The sequence below is a fragment of the Salvelinus sp. IW2-2015 genome, linkage group LG30 (genome assembly GCF_002910315.2).
Source record: "Salvelinus sp. IW2-2015 linkage group LG30, ASM291031v2, whole genome shotgun sequence".
In the NCBI taxonomy this organism is placed as follows: Eukaryota; Metazoa; Chordata; class Actinopteri; order Salmoniformes; family Salmonidae; genus Salvelinus; species Salvelinus sp. IW2-2015.
Genome location: NC_036869.1, coordinates 18,484,170 through 18,502,583, shown reverse-complemented (window position 1 = coordinate 18,502,583; position 18,414 = coordinate 18,484,170). Strand labels below are relative to the sequence as shown.

The 18,414-nt window shown below is 42.3% G+C and overlaps 1 long non-coding RNA gene and 1 pseudogene across 1 annotated transcript in view; one reads left to right on the top strand and one right to left on the bottom strand.

Annotated features, from left to right (window-relative positions):
- Window positions 1-18,414, top strand: part of LOC139023309 (uncharacterized) — a 376,026-nt gene that overhangs the window by 156,988 nt on the left and 200,624 nt on the right. The gene's annotated exons all lie outside the window — the stretch shown is intronic.
- Window positions 15,578-18,414, bottom strand: part of LOC111954849 (sodium/potassium-transporting ATPase subunit alpha-3-like) — a 28,629-nt pseudogene continuing 25,792 nt past the window's right edge.

Below are 18,414 nucleotides of genomic sequence, written 5' to 3'. Positions count from 1 at the left end.
CATGGCACGGCCACATCTCTGTAGTATAATACTAGAGGTTCCCTCCCATTGGCAACGCACACATCTCTTTGTAGTAATATAGAGGTTTCCTCCTCTGGCACGCCCACATCTCTGTAGTATAATACTAGAGGTTCTCCTTTGGCACGCCACATCTCTGTAGTAATACGGAGTAATTAACAAATTAGAGTGTGCCCGTTTGACTAAACTCAATGTACATTTGATTCGATTTTACAGTTTTTCAGTAAAAGGAGTAATTGCGAACTTAAATCAAAGGGTTTTATTTCTTTTTTGTGTCTCAAAAGGAGAATTTAACAACAGTTAGCAAACTATATAATTGTGTGTTTTTACACTAGTCAATTATTGTCATAGAATCAAAACTCCTAAGCTGATGACCAACAAATGTAAAAGTCTGAAAAGGGTCTGTGTGTTTCTGCAGAGTGAACGGGTGTCATCAAGACAGAGTGCATGTATTAAAGCAATGGTGGCTGAGAGGTGAGGGGTGTGGAGTGTGAGGAGGGTCAGGGGCTGAGGGATGAGGGATGAGGGGTGTGGAGTGTGAGCAGGGTCAGGGGCTGAGGGATGAGGGATGAGGGGTGTGGAGGTGTGAGCAGGGTGCAGGTGGCTGAGGGATGGGGGTGTGAGTGTGAGCAGGGTCAGGGGTGAGGATGAGGGTGAGGGGTGTGGAGTGTGAGAGGGCAGGTCGAGGAGAGATGCGTGTGTGGGAGTGTGAGCAGGTCAGCTGGATGTGAGGTTGAGTTGAGCGAGGCAGCAGATGAGGGTGTGGAGTTGAGCAGGGTCAGAGGCCTGAGGATGAGGGGTGTGGAGTGTGAGGAGGGTCAGGGGCTGAGGGATGAGGGGTGTGGAGTGTGAGGAGGGTCAGGGGCTGAGGAGAGGAGTGTGGAGTGTGGAGGTAGGATCAGCGGGCTGAGGGAATGACGGGTGGTGGAGTGTGAGGTGGGTCAGGGCTGAGGGATGAGGGGTGTGGAGTGTGAGGAGGTCAGGGGCTGTAGGTGATGAGGGGCTGGTGGGACGTGTGTAGGAGGATCAGGGGCTGAGGGATGAGGGGTGTGGAGTGTGAGGAGGATCAGGGGCTGAGAGGTTGAGGGGTGTGGAGTGTGAGGAGGATCAGGGACTGAGAGGTGAGGGGTGTGGAGTGTGAGGAGGGTCAGGGGCTGAGGATGAGGGGTGTGGGTAGAGTGAGGAGGGTCAGGGCTGAGGGATGAGGGGTGTGGAGCGTGAAGTGGATCAGGGGCTGAGGATGAAGGATGAGGGGTGTGGAGTGTGAGGAGGTCAGGGGCTGAGGGATGAGGGTGTGGAGTGTGATTGAGGATCAGGACTGAGAGGTGAGGGTGTGGAGTGTGAGGAGGTCAGGGCTGGGGATGGGGGTGTGAAGCGTGAGGAGGGTTAGGGGCTGAGGGATGAGGGGTGTGGAGTGTGAGGAGGTTCAGGGGTCGAGGGGGTAGGCCGGGGTACACCAGTCAAGGTCAAGTGTTAATTCGCCACATGGCGAGGGGAGGAGAGATGTAGGGAGTGGACTGAACGAGGGGGGAGAGGTGTAGGGAGAGTGGACTGAACGAGGGGGGAGAGGTTGGGGTGACCACCACCACCACACCAGTGGCTGAGGGACAGGAGCAGGACATTCCAGGGGGAGCAAGTTCGATGTTCACCCCCTCCCTCCTCCCTCTACCTCTCTCCCTCTCTACTCCACATCCCCCGCCAGCAGCAGCTTGACCACAGGGGTCAGCCTCAGTCGAATGAGGTCAGCCGTCTGGGATGAAATTGACCCTTGGCCCCGTCTGCTTGATGCCTGCTTGCATCCCAATCACCTGGACAATGAACCCGCAGACAGTGGTGGTTATGGGTTAGAGATTGGGCGACTGTGTGTGTATGTGTATACAAGATGCTACAATATTTATTCACCACTTTCTATAGATGGGGCTACTGGTTAAAATCATGTTTAACACAACATTGACTTTCCGTTTCTAGTTCGGAATTATTTCCTCACTGCGATTGTCAGCGGCAGCCATTTTGTTTGATCAGAAGTAATATCTGGTTCATCACTATTACCCTCTGGCTACTAATACTAATAATCAGTACACAGGGACATTGATTACTCCCTGTGGTATGCTATCGCATTTCCAGTCCATTCGTGGTCTGACTACCAATGCCCATGCCTGCATAAATCTATCCATCCGGTTAAATCTTTCTCTGACTTTGCTCTTGATAGTGTTTCCACAATTCATTGAGTAATGTTAGCCAAATTCAGAACCATTGAGTATATGGATACTTCAGGGAATTAAGGCTATATGTTGATGTTTATTAGGGAGCTTAAACACATAACTCCTAATTTGTGATCAAGAAAATACATCATCCATATTGCATATGAGAGATAAAATGCTGAAATTGCATCATAAATAACAACGATGCAAATTCAGCAGAATTGATTGATTAAAGCAAACACATTTTGCTTTGAAGACTAACATATATTTTGGATGGGGAAAAGCTGCCGGTTTGCTGCATATTCCAGTATGATAGTCCTTCACAGAAGAGCAAAAGTTTTCGTCAAAAAACTTTATTCACGTGTGAACAAAGGTCAATATTTATATTCGTTTGTGGTGTTGATAGTGTCCACCGTAACGACGTCGTTATAGCACAAGGAGGAGCGGATACGATGCAGGATATAGGCTGCCTACTTTGCAGTTGAGGTCTGTCGTCATTCGCGAGAGTGACCACCTGCCCTTTGACACCGGGTCGTTCTAATGGGCTGGGTCTGGCGGCGGTGGGTGACAGAAGCTCTCCAAAAATTGATGAAAAAGGCAATACTAAAAATACCCTCTTTCGGTAATAATAATAAATATCTACCGTGACAAGTTAGATATTTAGTGTGTTCCTGCAAGCTTTAGGACTTTAGTAAAATTAGAGAAATGGTTTCAGTAATTATTTACAGGTTTGATTTTGATGTTTGCTAGTGTTATTGTAGGACCACTATTTATGCGGTTATATTGCAATGGATAGATAGGCTTTTATCTCGATACGTGTATTAGGTTTTTAGGATCTGTCTAAATCAGGGCTCTCCAACTCTGTTCCTGGAGAGCTACCGTCCTGTAGGTTTTCGCTCCAACCCTAATCTAGCRCACTTTATTCTAATAATTAGCTGGTTGATAAACTGAATCAGGTTAGTTACAACTTGGGTTGTAGCAAAAACCTACAGGAGGGTAGCTCTCCAGGAACAGGGTTGGAGAGCCCTGGTCTAAGTTATTCTGCGGCACAGTCGTACTCGTGAAACCTTGACTTCTGKAACAATAGGTTGGCCTACATTCAGTAGAGGTGTTGGCTACTATGTTGGCTACTATCTTGTATAAAGGGCTGGCACGTTATTTTCATGCATGTTAAAACTATAAATGAAATGTCCATATCGYATTTATTATGTTAATTTAAATAGCATCATTATATTATTCTTGAATCATGTTTATATTATTAGGATTATTAGGATGGTGATTGTTATTATTATTACTCATCGGTGAATATGCATTTGACCCAGTTGTTTATTGGGAAATCAGTGGATAATGATGAAACATTTGTCAATTCATTCCGACCTTTACAACACTAAAGAAGAAGACGGAAGTAGCGACCATACAAATACATTATATTAAAATGCAATGTTCAGAGGGAATATTCATATGCAAATAATTAGGCCTAGCTATGTAAATAAAATTCGAAAAKCCTTTGACGGTAATTTCCTACTAAATCCAATGATGTTTTACATTTCCCCACGTAAAACCTCGTTAAATKAATGTCAAAACATGGAGCAACTATACTTGTTGCTTTATAAAAAGAGGAACATGCTCATTCGCTTTCTATGTCCATCTAACTGAGTCGTCAAGGACCTTCTCGTTATAGGCATTACCCAAACTCTTCCCAAATGAAGCCGCATTTGTCAAGTTCATTCAAATCGCTTACTTGATCAATACAATGATTCGAATGAATGCATGATGCCAAATAGCCTATTGCCTACATCTTCACTGTATTGCATTTTAATAAAATAGGATTTGGAATATCAACTTCAATTTACATGAATAAAAAAATTATAATGTTTCATATTGCTTGAGGAAAGCCCACTTCATACAGTWAATCATTATTTAAATAAAATCGTATCGCCTTTATACTTTGGTAGAGAACGGTAAGAATTATTTCATTGGGCTACTAAGAATAGATGAATAGCATATGAGCAAATGTACATTTCAGTAGCGTACAATATGAATATGAATATTTCACATTAACATAATTTGGCATATCTAGCCTAATTGAGAGACATTTTAAATGCCAAAACATGTAAATGTATATATCCAATATTGGTTTAGCAGCCCAAATACATGAAGTAGGCTAACTTCCAATATGGTTTGGTAAAAAAAAAAAAAAACGCTCACATTAGGTTGATTGTATACATGATATCAAACCAAGTGCACACAWAACAAATGTTATCCTAACACTTATAATAATACATTATAAAGGCYCATATAAAGCATAAACTATTATACCTTCACGCTTTAAGAAAGTAAAGAGTTACCATTAGTAGTATTCACTTTTAGCTCATGTTACATGGTTGTAGATTCATCGACTTTGGACCTAATTTGCATACTTTGCTWAGATCTCTGATGTATCCGTTTTCATCCATAGCCTACCAACACAGTGAGATTTACAGCGAGTTTGTAAGGCTATTCTATAGAAATTAGAAAAAGCTGACGTCAGTGCACTTGGTTTCATATCATGTGAGTACAATCAACCTAATATGAGTCAATTATTTAAAGTACGTAAATTATGTCCACAGTTGATTCATCTACAACAATGTAACACGAGTTAGAAGGCTAAAATATGTTACGTCTTCAACATTTCAAATGACAATTTTGGGGGGAATGTAATAATACTATTAATAAAAAATTATAGAAACAAAAAGAGCCTGAGGAATTTGTCAAGTCGTGGGCGCGAGGGAGAAAAACGTAAAGTGCAAATGTGTTTCTGGCTATGTGTTCATCGTTAACCCAGTCTCTAACTAGGGGTGAAATCACATTGACGTTGTGGGGCACACCCTTGACCGATAGGATTTCTATTTATTTATCAGCCTATAGCTTCTGCTTGAAAGGAAATTATTCTGAAATGTGTAGTGACCACAAGCCACTGCCATGTGTTCTACCTGATATGTGTTATTATCATAAAAGCTTTGATGTCAGAGAGACTGTATTTAAGTCTGTAATGACTGTGCGTATGTGTGAAAATTGTGTGTGTTGTGTGTTGTGGTGTGTGTGTCTCGTGTGTGTGTGTGTGAGAGAGAGAGAGAGAGAGAGAGAGAGAGAGAGAGAGAGAAGAGAGAGAGAGAGAGAGAGAGAGAGAGACTATAATGAAGTTCACATTGCCAGCAAATTAACACGAAGCAATTGGCATTAAACAAAGCAACAAAAAAAAAATACCACGAACAAGTTTAATTAGGTTTCAATCATCTGCCAAGTGTCTGCCATACAACAGAAACACAGGATTCCCATTGGCCTCCCATTGTGCCTCGCTTGGCCGAAATAACATGTAGCAGGTGCGCGGGTGAGAAAGATTCAGGAGCTTAGAACTGCACGCGGACAGCCGAGCCAAGTGAGTCGCTTCCTCTCCTTAATCTCCGACAATTTATAAATGGCAGTGCGCTCTTTAAAGGGACAATTCCCTCCTCTTAATTGATTTCTCATAATTAACTCAGTCTGTTCATCGATTTTCCCATGACAGCGTATCGGCCTTGGATATACGCTAACACACTGGTCTGCTCATAGAGCCTTATTATTTTCATGTTTACCGAAGTCATCTGGAGTGCCCCGGAATAAATATTGACCACATTCGATAATAATTACGGTTCAACYGCAGTAAATAATCAAAGTTCAGGAACAAAGGCACCTCGACCGGCAGTGCGACTATGAGGTCATCATTATATCTTATCACTAGAATCTACCTGTAAAAAACGCATCTATTTAAATCACATTTTGATTATGTAGGTAGCCTACAACTAAGTTCCTCGTGAAAAATCAAGCTTTACAACAAAAATGTTGTTGTGAGGGAGGAGTGTGCTCTCTCCCCGGTGGCGTGGAGCACCTGAAGGTCAAAGCCTATGGCGTGGGCAGTGTCCAAATGAGTGGCCTATACAGCGGCAGTTTACCCCCAACATTATGGCTGACCGACCATCTTGTGTGCGTTGTCATGGGTCACAAGTCTGCTCAAAGTGGCAGAATTGTAACATGAGGATAAACATATAGTTATAAAGGCCTACAAACCGTGATGAACTGCAGTAATTAATTTATATCTGTTGTATTGTTTATCTTGTTTGCAAAATTGATGAATAGCAGTAGATGGAAATGTTGATGAAATGGATTAAATATCAAGCATTTCTGTTTTATAGGAATGTCATTTCCAAGTAATTGGACTTTACACGTGTAACTGGAACTTGTATGTGTAGCGCAGCCTATTTCATATGGTATAAATATTTTTTTTAAATTCTAATTACATGCTACTATTGACATATCACAATTCTCAGAGGTCTCTGGATGCTGTCGATTCAGCGGGACGCCGCTGAATGTCTATAACATCGAATCCATACCAAATACAGGAAAACATTCTGTTGTTTTTCCAYCCACGTAGTTTGCTACGTAGCAGCTAACCCTCATCTTAAAATATAGAACCTGCATACAGAAACGGAGCTGCATACCATAGATTAATTGATAAAACCACAACATGCGTTTACAAAAATAGAACACCAAAATTGTAAATGCACAATCTTATAAATAGGTTTAAAATAGATCTTATTAAGAAGCTATTCCATTACAACAGCATAAAATAAGAGCTACACTTTGGGAGCGAGTATAGATAGGTAGCTATTAACTTTACTTTTAGTTTTGGGTTGCCAGATTACAATTCAATTTTGGTAGGGAGGGATACATCTAGAACCCCCCTCACAATCACCCTCCTCCCTCATCTAACAGCATGGTGAATCAGTGATTGTTAGAGCCTTTTGCACTGCCAAAGGGGTGAGATAGAGAGAGCAAGAGAGCAATAGTGTGTGTGTGTGTGTGTGTGTGTGTGTGTCTGTAAGAGAGTGAGAAAGAGAGGATTGTTGGGGCCTCCCTTGTAAGGAAGGGGGGGGGGGGTCTGTCTCATGAATTTAACGCTTTAAGGTACTCTGTCTGAGGCACGTGCACAAGGCCCCTTGTGAATAAGAGGGCCTCTGTCCATCTGGCTTTTTCAGAGAGAGAACGATGAACAGAGGGAGGGAGAGAAAGCAGGTGAGAGAGGAAAGTGGTGAAACTAATAGTTAAGGCAGCAGTGCAAAGGTGTGTAAGGGGGTTTGAGTGAGAGAGAGAGAGGCAGCCTTGAGGGAAAATCGAGTGTGGGGGCGCAACCACTGAGGTAGTTTCATTGAACAGCCACAGTTTAAGACCTGGTGGGTTAAAAGAGGCCCGTCACATACACAAGTAGCGTTACAAAACACTCACCTTTAATCTGTACATGTCCTTCAGCCACATTTTCTATACCTCTTGTGCTCCATCTCTCCCTCATCCTCCCTCTCTCTCCTACTCCGCTCTTGGCTGTTTCCATGACAACTGAGTTGTCGGCTCTACAGAGAGAAAGGGGGAAGGGGGCACGTGTGTGTGTGTGTGTTGTGTGTGTTGTGTGTGTGTGTGTGTGTGGGTGTGTGTTGTGTGTGTGTGTTGTGTGTGTGTGTGTGTGTGTGTGTGTGTGTGTGTGTGGTGTGTGTGTGTGGTGTGTGTGTGTGTGTTGTGGTGTGTGTGTGTGTTGTGTGTGTGTGTGTTGTGTGTGTACAGGGCGATCTAAAGCCGGGGCAGCAGGTGATGGACATCAGCTCATGGCCCAACCACCATGTGTGCCGAAGCTTTAAAGGAAGAAGTTATTCAACAATAACTGTTGTTCTTTCATAATTATATTCAAGAGGGGAATATAATGTGAATGTCAATACAGTACTTTCTATTTATTTATTTTGAATTCATTTAATCAGATAAGCAAATGATTACAGCCAAAGAGTATGAGACAGTGACAACTGAATCTATGGCATTCACACAGTATGTTTCTTGTTTCATTTCAGTGGAACATAAACTCAATATCAAAAAGATTGGTAAGGCCTACTGAAAATGGAGTAGGAAGCCTTATATAGGAAATAGCCTTGTTAATTGCTGCCATGTGCAGGTTCATGAGAGATAAAATTGGAAATTCCATTAATTTGAAAAAGAGAGAAGTTTCAACTCAGCAGATAGCCTGCCCTAGGCCACACCTGTGATCTTCTCGAACCCCAGAACCAAATTCTCGCGTGAAGGCTGGCCTCTGGCCTGCTAATGGGTTTATGGATGTTAGGAGACAGACTACATCTGTGGGCAGAAAACATTGAGGAAAGATGGCAGATGGCGAGATGACACAAGGCAGAAAGAAGGGCGCGAGGTACGAACCTTACAAACCGACGTCTGTGAAATACAAGCCTAGTACTTTCTCAKTTGAGTCAATTACAGCAGGAGAGATAATTACATGTTCCTCTCCTGAAAACCCTGAGCAGTCGACGGATAGTGAAATCTCCAAAATKGATGACTCTGGCCCAGTTGAAAGTGGATCCATGCCGTTTGGCCGAACGGTTTGTGGTATCAGGCTGGGTGAGGAAGGAGATGTGTTCTGCCAATTCAGTCAAGGTACCCAGAGGTGGACTGGTGTAGGATTTTCTGTCTGCTGCCCAGAGGGACAGGGCGAAAGTGTTTCGCGACTCGRGACGAGAGCTGTGTCCTACTTTGCTCTCCGGAACAGAGCGCCGCTGAAAGGAGTGATAACTGGGGGTGCGTTGAGTATTGAGGTGGATTGACTGAAGTTAAGGATCCCCATTGTCTGTAATGCACGCGGTTTGGTGCGACAGACCCGATGGCGAGTGCGAGACTGAGGAGACCCTGTCTGTCCTTCTGAGTTTTGATGCAGAGTGTTTGCTGGATAAAGTCATGCTAGGGTATATARGTTATCCTGTGAGAGCTTTTGTTTCGARCCCACTACGGTGTTTCAGGTGCCACGTTTATGGTCATGTTGCAGGAGTATGTAGAAAGGAGATTCCGAGGTGTGAGCATTGTGGGGCATGGGGCAAAAGAGTGTGTCGTTTCGGTGAAAAAAGAGGTGTTTCAATTGTGGGGGTGGTCATGTTGCTGGGGATCAGAAATGTCCTGTGCGAGTGAGACAGGTTGACGTTTCYGGGGTGAGAGCAGTGYAGAAAGTGTCATATGCTGAGGCAGTGGGGAAAGTAGAGGATTGTGGGCTAAGGGTGAGGGAGCCTGAGAGGATCCATGTGAGTAGTAGGCCAGTACAGAGTGACCCGAACAGTTTGTGTTTTAGTAAGGTTGGCTTCTTGGTGTTTATTGCTATGGTCATTAAGTGTCCCACACAGACGGAAAGGAAATCCCAGAAGATTGAATTGGTAGTAGCAGCAATAGAGCATTTATGGGGTTTCAGAGATTTTAGTGCAGAAGAACTAGAGGGGGGTTTAGAGGAGGGGCTCTAGCCTCCCAGGCCCACGGCCTGGTGTAGAATCTGTAGATGGGGTGGTGGTATATACACATTACATATAGGGTTAGATGGTGGAATATATACAGTATATATATAGGGTTAGATGGTGGTATATATACAGTATATATAGGGTTTAAAGATGGGGTATATAATACTTATAGGGTTAGATGGTGGTATATACACATTCTATAGGGTTAGATGGTGGAATATATACATATATATATAGGTGTTAGATGGTGGTATATATACAGTATATATAGGGTTAGATGGTGGTATATTACAGTATATATAGGGTTAGATGGTGGTATATGTACAGTATATAGGGTTAGATGGTGGTATATATACAGTATATATAGGGTTAGATGGTGGTATATATACAGTATACAGTATATAAGGGTTAGATGGTGGTATATACAGTATATATATAGGGTAGGTGGTGGTATTACTATAAGTATATATACAGTATATATATAGGGTTAGATGGTGGTATATATACAGTATATATATAGGTTAGATGGTGGTATATATACAGTATATATATAGGGTTAGGTGGTGGTATATATACAGTATATAGGGTTAGATGGTGGTATATATACAGTATTATATTAGGGTTAGATGGTGGTAATATACAGTATATAGGGTTAGATGTGGTATATATACGTATATATAGGGTTAGATGGTGATATATACAGTATATATATGGTTAGTGTGGTATATATACAGTATATATACATAATATATAGGGTTAGATGGTGGTTATTTATACAGTATATATATAGGGTTAGATGGTGGTATATATACAGTATATAGGGTTAGATGGTGGTATATATACAGTATATATAGGGTTAGATGTGTACAAATTTCCTTTTCCCCCATTTTCCATTTCCTTTTTGTGAACCAATTTGCAATGCACTTTCCAAACAGTGAAGGCAGCAATACATAACAAAGTGTCTAGTCTGCCGGAAAACCAGCAGAAGAAGAAGACTACACCTGTGATTGCCTGATTAGGAGCATACCTTGAGACAGAAATACGGCACACAATTTAAAATTGAGACATAGGAAATCGTTTTAGGCTAGGCTACCATCACAACTGAGAGAAAAGTTTAAATGTATCCCTAAGGTCTGTTGTGTAAATTGAGGGGGAAACCAAGCCTTTGGTAGAGCAGATTGCCTGCGATAGCCTAGGGGGACATTTTTTAAATGTTTGGTGGTTCATTTGGCAAACACGATAACTGTCATGACCAGAACACAAAGAACGCTAAACGTGTGGCATTGTTATCTTTCTTCACATTTTGTAAATTAAGACATTTTGGCCCAYGACGAACAAACTACTAGCAGTCGTTCACCTTGAAAAGGTTTTTCAAGAGAAGCTCTGCGCGCTCAAGACATTTAAATAAATGTTATGTCTGGAGCAACCAGCCTGGTATTGGCCGCGTTCTCCTGCTCAGACTTCACATGCATCAACCTATGGTTACGTGCCAGGTCATCGATTGTGCCATMGGGCACCAGATTGCTATAACATGATGTGGTTAGCTGATACGCAAAATACCTATCCAGGCGTTGTAAGATCTGGCAGGCGTCAGCAACGCCTGGGCAAAGGAAACGTGCCCATTGTTTTCAATGCAGATATTGGGCACGTTCCTCTGCCCAGGCGTTGCTAACGCATATGCTTTAATAATCTGTCAGTCGATGACTTGGCACGCAACCATTGGTTGATGCATGCAACGTCTGAGCAGGGGAACACAACCAATGAATTAATTATGACTTTTGTTGGGTAGGCTATGCAACCTTAATATGTTTATTATTAAAAAATATATACTTTCTTTGTTGCTTTCACGGCTCAAATAACCTTACTTTAGACCTGTTAATCTTATTACGTTTCTGTCTTGATTACCTGATTTGTGGAGAWGCTATTAGAATGAATTTCTTACAAGATTCAAGTTTGTATATCAAAATGTAGGGCCTTATAATAAGTCACTCAGAGGAATACCTTGTATTATTTCTCTGTAATAAGTCAATATTTGTACAATGATTACAGAGCAATTATGCTAACATAGTTACCAGTCATTCGTTTCCTACTATGTAACTCCCTTTACTTTCACCTGTTACGATGTAGTTGTGTCAAGGACTTCTCTGTTATTACCCTGGAACAATGAATAATGTAAAGTGCTGCCCTTTTTTGGGGTGGGGGACTGAGAATGTACAGGTGATGTTCAGACTTCTCACTAGGCGTCTCAAAGCAAGAGGGGTCATGGGAGTCATACTGCCAGTGCCATCTTCTGGCTGCAGACCCTCTCTGCAATCTGACTGGATGAATCCAAGAGCTTATTAGATGCTTGGCATCGTGATCATTAGGATGCTGGAGAAACTTGACACTTTTCATGGCTTATTACCTGTTCTTATTCTTATTTTTTATGAATAAGTTCCTAGTCATGAATTGCAATGGTTTGGGGTTTATTCGTATATGACAATAGATTCATTGTCATTTCCCCTCATGCATGGAATGGATTATCTCTCTCCATCTTCCTATTTCATAGGTTCGGTTACCCAACACGGCTGCCAACAATAGTGAGTGCTTTTATTTATCCTGTCCGTCAAAAGTCTACAAAAAGTGCTCTTCAATCTTAAATGTCATCCAATAAAATATACCTGTCCAGGGTTCTGCCTGTTGCAGTTTACATGATTTTCTTTTCAACTATTTTAGGGTTGACTACATTGAATACATCTTCAGAGAACTTTTCAGAGAACAGGGTCATTATTCTGATTTGGCGATTAACTGTGCAGCTATGGATAGATAGTCATGTGTTTCACCATGTTAGCGGTCTAAGGCACTGCATCTCAGTGCAAGAGGAGTCACTACAGTCCCTGGTTCGAATCCAGGCTGTATCACATCCGGCCGTGATTGGGATTCCCATAGTGCGGCGCACAAATGGCYCAGCGTCGTCCGGGTTTGGCCAGGGTAGGCCATCATTGTAAATAAGAATTTGTTCTTAACTGACTTGCCTAGTTAAATAAAGGTTAAATAAAAATGTAATWAAAAAAAAAGAATACATCCYCAGCAGCCCCAATTCCTTTTATACCTACTGTCCAAATGATGGGTTCCTGTCTTACTCATCAGACCACCCACGATCCTGATTTTGTAAACCTACATAAAACTAAAAGTGTTGCACACCCTTATCTCATGTCAGGGTTGAACCACTTTGAGTATCCACATTTGATCTCTCTCCTGTTGACTCTTGTCTCTTTCCTATCCCCGAACTGTGCTTTTACCCTTACTTGGATCCCATTTTGCAGTGGGTTGCGCTGTGCTGTGCTCACTATAGAACCTAGCAGGATCATCCCTCATAAATGGAAGAAGTCACAGTGAAGACCGTGAACTTTGACCTTTATGTCTAAAAATGGTCCTAACATCCTGATGAAGGCTCTTTAGCCAAAATCCACAGCAAGGAGAGGTATGTGTGACTTCCTTTTTCATTTATATAGATTATACATCATTAGCCAGCTCCTTATGGTCCTTTCCCAGAAGTTTGTGCTTAAAACATTTTTTTTTTTACATCTAAAGTTGTATTTTTTTCAGTCGGTGCATGTAAATAAAGTTGTATTACTACATTGTGAAAATAAAAAATTATATTTGTACACTGTTCAGGTGCTTGCTCTAGAAGAATTTACTGTAAATCATGTGGCTATTGTCTTTTCTCGTTATACGGTTTACACCTGTAAAATATGCTGACTATATACAGATGTAGGATCTAAATTGATAAAGGAAAATTACAACTGATTGTGTATTTGAGGTTTAAAAAAGCTTCTGAAGTTTGTAATTTTCACTTTGAAATTTCGGATTTGATTTTCCCTTAYGAAAAACGAATCAACCCCTACAAAAAGGGCCATTCATTATAACCCACATAGTAATTCACATATTCTGTGGCAAACTGGCTCAAATGTCCTGTTTATATTTTCCTGTGTGTGTTTGTGTGTGTTTTTGTGTTTGGGTTTGTGTTTGTGTGTTTGTGTGAAAGAAAGGCCTGTAAAATGTACATGACGATGTCACACCCTGTATCCACACATTCATTACTGACACTCCATTATTGCAGGAGCTCTCCCCACCCCCAACCCCCCTTACCCATTAAGCGACACCCAAACAGATTTGGCCGACCCACTGACCCCTCCCCCACCACCTGACCCCGGCGACCTAGGAGCCATGGCAACCCTCTGACCCATCCTCCTGTTGCCAAGGAAACAACCTTGGAGCATGTCTGACCATACCCTCCCTTCTCCCCCCTCAATGACGCGCTGAGACGAGCGATCGATATTCTATCACACAGAACAGTGGAGCGCGAGAGAGGGGGGCACGGTGCGGGGAGATTACAGAGTGGAGGGGAGAGGATGGCTGACAAAGAGAGCCCCTGTGTGTGTGTGTGTGTGTGTTCGTGTGTGTGTGTGTGCGCATCATAATGAGCTGACATATTTGTGCTGTGCTGAGAGGTACAGTAGCTAGCTTCAAGGTATGTTTTCCTATGCTAAGAAGCAGATGCTACTGTTTGTGTTTGTGAATTGTGTTTAATATGAAGAAATAGTGTGAGCTCGACAATTAAAGATGTGTTGTGCATTTCAGAGGCTCACAAAGGCCCCTGGCTCCAGGAGCTGCTGCAGTAATTTATGTGCTGCAACAATGAAGGGTTATATGTGCCCCATTTAGGTGAACCTGGTTTCTAGTAATTGACAGACAATGAAGAGAGATCAGAAGACAGTCTCATGAGAGAGAAGGTCTAGAAAGCTGGATCCAGTGCAAATGGGGTGACCTATATCCCCAGGATATAGGTGTGTGTGTGTGTGTGTGTGTATTTGTGTGTATTTGTGTGCGACAAATGGGCAAGCCATCTTTGGCTCCCTCAGCCCTGTAATAGTATTCATGAAACACAAACTCTCCCCCTCTCTCTCTCACACACACACACACACACACACACGGTCAGAGGCCCATTACTAGAGCAAACAAACACACACACACACCATTCGCCGTAAACCTATGAGATAAACAGTTAAAACCTTCAGAAATGCAGGCCCCTAACACTGCCCTAAGGCTTACATTATAGGCATACATGTTCAAATATAATTTTAAAATAAACATTAAGGTAATACATCTCAACCACAATACGTCATTATGATTAGTGGTTCATGAATACTAATAAATGTCTGTATCAAATCATGTGTGGGCTCTGCGATATCAAGGGACCTTCCTATACCCATTCAAGTAAAGGGAAGTATGACTGAGTCTATCAGCTTGGTGTGAGGAACATACTAGAATCAAGCTCTTGATGGTTCCTGAACTATTCATCTCGCGTAGTATATTGCAAAGTATGTTGTTAGAATTTACGTTTCTTTTTCAAAAGTGTTCACTTTGTGTTTTCAGGACTTTCATATATTGATATATCTAAGGACTTAATATTCACAAATATATATATAKGTGATGTGTTTTCAGGACTCGTGTATAGTTTCCYCGGGACTTATATGGCTTTCATTGCACTAGCAGTGTATCAGGATTTAAATGGGAGAAGAAAAACAGCAATGGACGTACAGAAATGTGACAGACTGGCGGCGTACAGAGAGGATGTGAGCATCATCATTTATGCCCAGATGTATTCTGCAGATGTGGGGAATGGATACCTATATTATTCATTTGCATATTTCCATGATTTTATTACATTTTTCTTTATGGCCTTTTTGTATTMTTTTTGATTTGATTTGCCCAACCATGATGAGTGAGTAGGTAGAGCAGCATAATTGTGTGCTGTGTGAAAATAAGGGTAGTAACAAGTGTTGCTCACTATCTATCAGCGCTCCCAACGCACCTCATTGCAGACAACCCTTCAATCCCCCTGGTATGTAAGTCGAGACATTCTGTCTGCCTTAAAGTGGTATCAGGAGCATTGATAGTATGAACGATGTATTTACAGTCTTGTCTTTCTCTGCCAAACCCCACATACTAAAAAACTAACTGAGACCAAACTGAAAAAAAGAGGGATCCTTTTTTATGATTATTTTTTTTTGCTGCTGTTTTTCTCCTAGGACACAGAAAGAATGTTATTATATTTTTTCAACAGGGGGGAGTGAGGGGGGAAGTTTACAAGGACAAKGGAGGTCGCACGGTTCTCACAGACAAGTAGCTCTCAGAGCCGCTCCTAGCATWAAAAAAAAGAAACCCAGAAATGTTACGAACAATTGTTAAAAAAAACAAAAAAAACACTAAGTTTTCTAATATAAAACAACAACAACATTGGCAAAACAGGAGGAAGAGGGAGAGGAGGGACATTTCCCCCCCCCCCTGTAGAGGGAGCGAGTGAGTGTCCCACGTTTACTGGAGTGGCGGGAGTGGCTGGAGGGGAACGTTAAGTCGAAGATTGGTGGAAGGAGTGAGAGTGTCAAGAGGGGACGTCGGGGTAGAACGGGTGACAACGACGCCACAGCGCTCACCGTGGGATCTAGATGCAGCTGCCATTTTGTTATTGATAGAGACGAGTGACACCGGTATGTTGTACTTTACAGTGTATTAGCACATTTATGAACAGTGTTATCATAACAGTATAGTAAACAGTGTTGACAGTATTGACTATGCTGTGTACTTTGGGTAGGAAAAAAAGTGGGCGAGACAGAGAGGGACGCAGGGATCTGGAGTGATCATCCTGTTCCTCTCCTTCTCTGTAGTTGGTTCTTTGTTCCTCAAGGCGATSTTGGAGGAAAATACAGGATGGGGAACGGAGGAGTTTTCAGGTGTGGTTTCTCGTGTGGTTGGTATGTCATTAGAGGGATGGGCGGAGGTAGGGAGGAGAGAAAGAGGGGAATGAATTTAGGGGAGGAAGGGGGAGAGAAGAATGGTTTGATAATCTAATAGTATGTCTCTTTTTCCACCCAGCCTGGAGAGAAAGGGAACAGAGAGAAAGAAAGATAAATCATTTTTTTATTGAAATAGAAAACATTTGTATCAAAGGAAACTTGAATTCCCCTAAGATGGTTTAGTGCAGGGCTCTCCAATCCTGTTCCTGGACAGCTACCGTCCAGTAGGTTTTTGCGCCAAACCTAATCTAGCATACCCGATTCTAATAATTAGCTGGTTGATAAGCTGAATCAGTGTAGTTACAACTGGGGTTGGAGCGAAAACCTACAGGAGGGTAGCACTCCCGGAACAGGGTTGGAGAACCCTGGTTTAGTGTATGCAAACGTGCATGTCTTTTCTACATGTTTGTATGTGAGTTTGCGTGGGTTTGTGCATGTAGGATTTTGTGGCATGATGTACAACAGTACCCACAATGCTCTGTAAAAGATATCTGGTTCTATCTTAGTAAATGTTATTATGGGTACTGTAGTACATTGTGCTATAGATTTGTGTGAGTACACTAAGTGGGTTTGTGAGAGAGTAGTACCTCCGGGGTTCCTACGCAGGATGAGTTTTCGGATCTCATCRTAAACGAAGATGAGGAAACTGTACGGGAAYGCACAGAACCACCAGCTGGGCCTGAGAGAGAAAGAGACGGGTGGAGAGAACATAGAAGAAAAATACACGTTTTTGTTACAGCCAGAGTCCCATTCAGTTGAATCAATAATTGTCCTTAAAGAGGATTTTTTTCTCCCCCCATTCATGGATTGAAATAGTCTCCAGTCCACACATTGGTACATTACTGTTAAGTAACTGCTATATAAACATCCCTCAGTAGAGGGCGCTGTTTCTATGTGGGAATGAGGACAGAGAGGCTGGTGTACAGTACTTACTTGAGGGGGTACATCCTGAGAGCCACGTCCATGCCTGGGGTGTAGGACAGGAAGGCAGCCAGGGCCGTCTCCTCAAACAGCCCRAATATCAGGATCTTATTCCTGTAAACAAACAAATAATTMATCTCAACATTTATCCTAGCTATGAGAGACATAACGTAGAGGGGCTTCATAACCCTGCAAAACACATGGTTTATCTAAATGGAGAAAAGAAGAGGTCTGTTATTTAGTCATGCTAAAGATGCAAAGATAAAGGGTTCTGACCTCATGCCCTGCTGGAAGACAGAGTTGCGCCTGGTCTTGCAGATGATGACATCAGCCCACTGTACCACCACAATACTGACGAAGAAGGCTGTGTGACAGGTGTACTCCACTATCTTCCTCTGTTCATAGGTCTGGCATGCGAGGGAGAGGAAATCACAACGAAGGAGAGTTAAAGAGTGAACGAGAGTAGAGGTAGAGATGACTAAGTGGAAAGTGGTGGTGATGACTAAGTGGAAAGTGGTGGTGATGACTAAGTGGAAAGTGGTGGTGATGACTAAGTGGAAAGTGGTGGGTGGAATGCTAAGTGGAAAGTGGTGGTGATGACTAAGTGGAAAGTGGGGTGATGACTGACAGTGGAAAGTGTGGTGATTGACTAAAGTGGAAAGTGTGGTGATGACTAAGTGAGAGGTGACTAATGAAGTGGTGTATGACTAAGTGGAAAAGTGGTGGTGATGAGGGAACGGTGGATACAGTGGAATGGGATAAAGTGGAGTGGTGTGATGGACTAAGTGGAAGAGTGGTGGGATGACTAAGTGAAATGTTGGCTTACTGTGAATGATGCTAAACAGTGGAATGTGCGTGTGACTAAGTGGAAAGTGGTGGTCGATGACTAAGTGGATGGATACATGGATTGGGTCGTGACTGACTAAGAAAGAAATTCATTTATAAAAGACTAAATAAGGACTGGATGAAAAAAACAAGTGAAGAAGGGTAAATGTATGAGTGAGTAAGAACGTAGCGAGCAAGAAAAAAGAGAGAAAAAAAAAACTGAAAGAAAAAACATGAAATACGGAGAGAGAAAAAAAGAGGCAATCT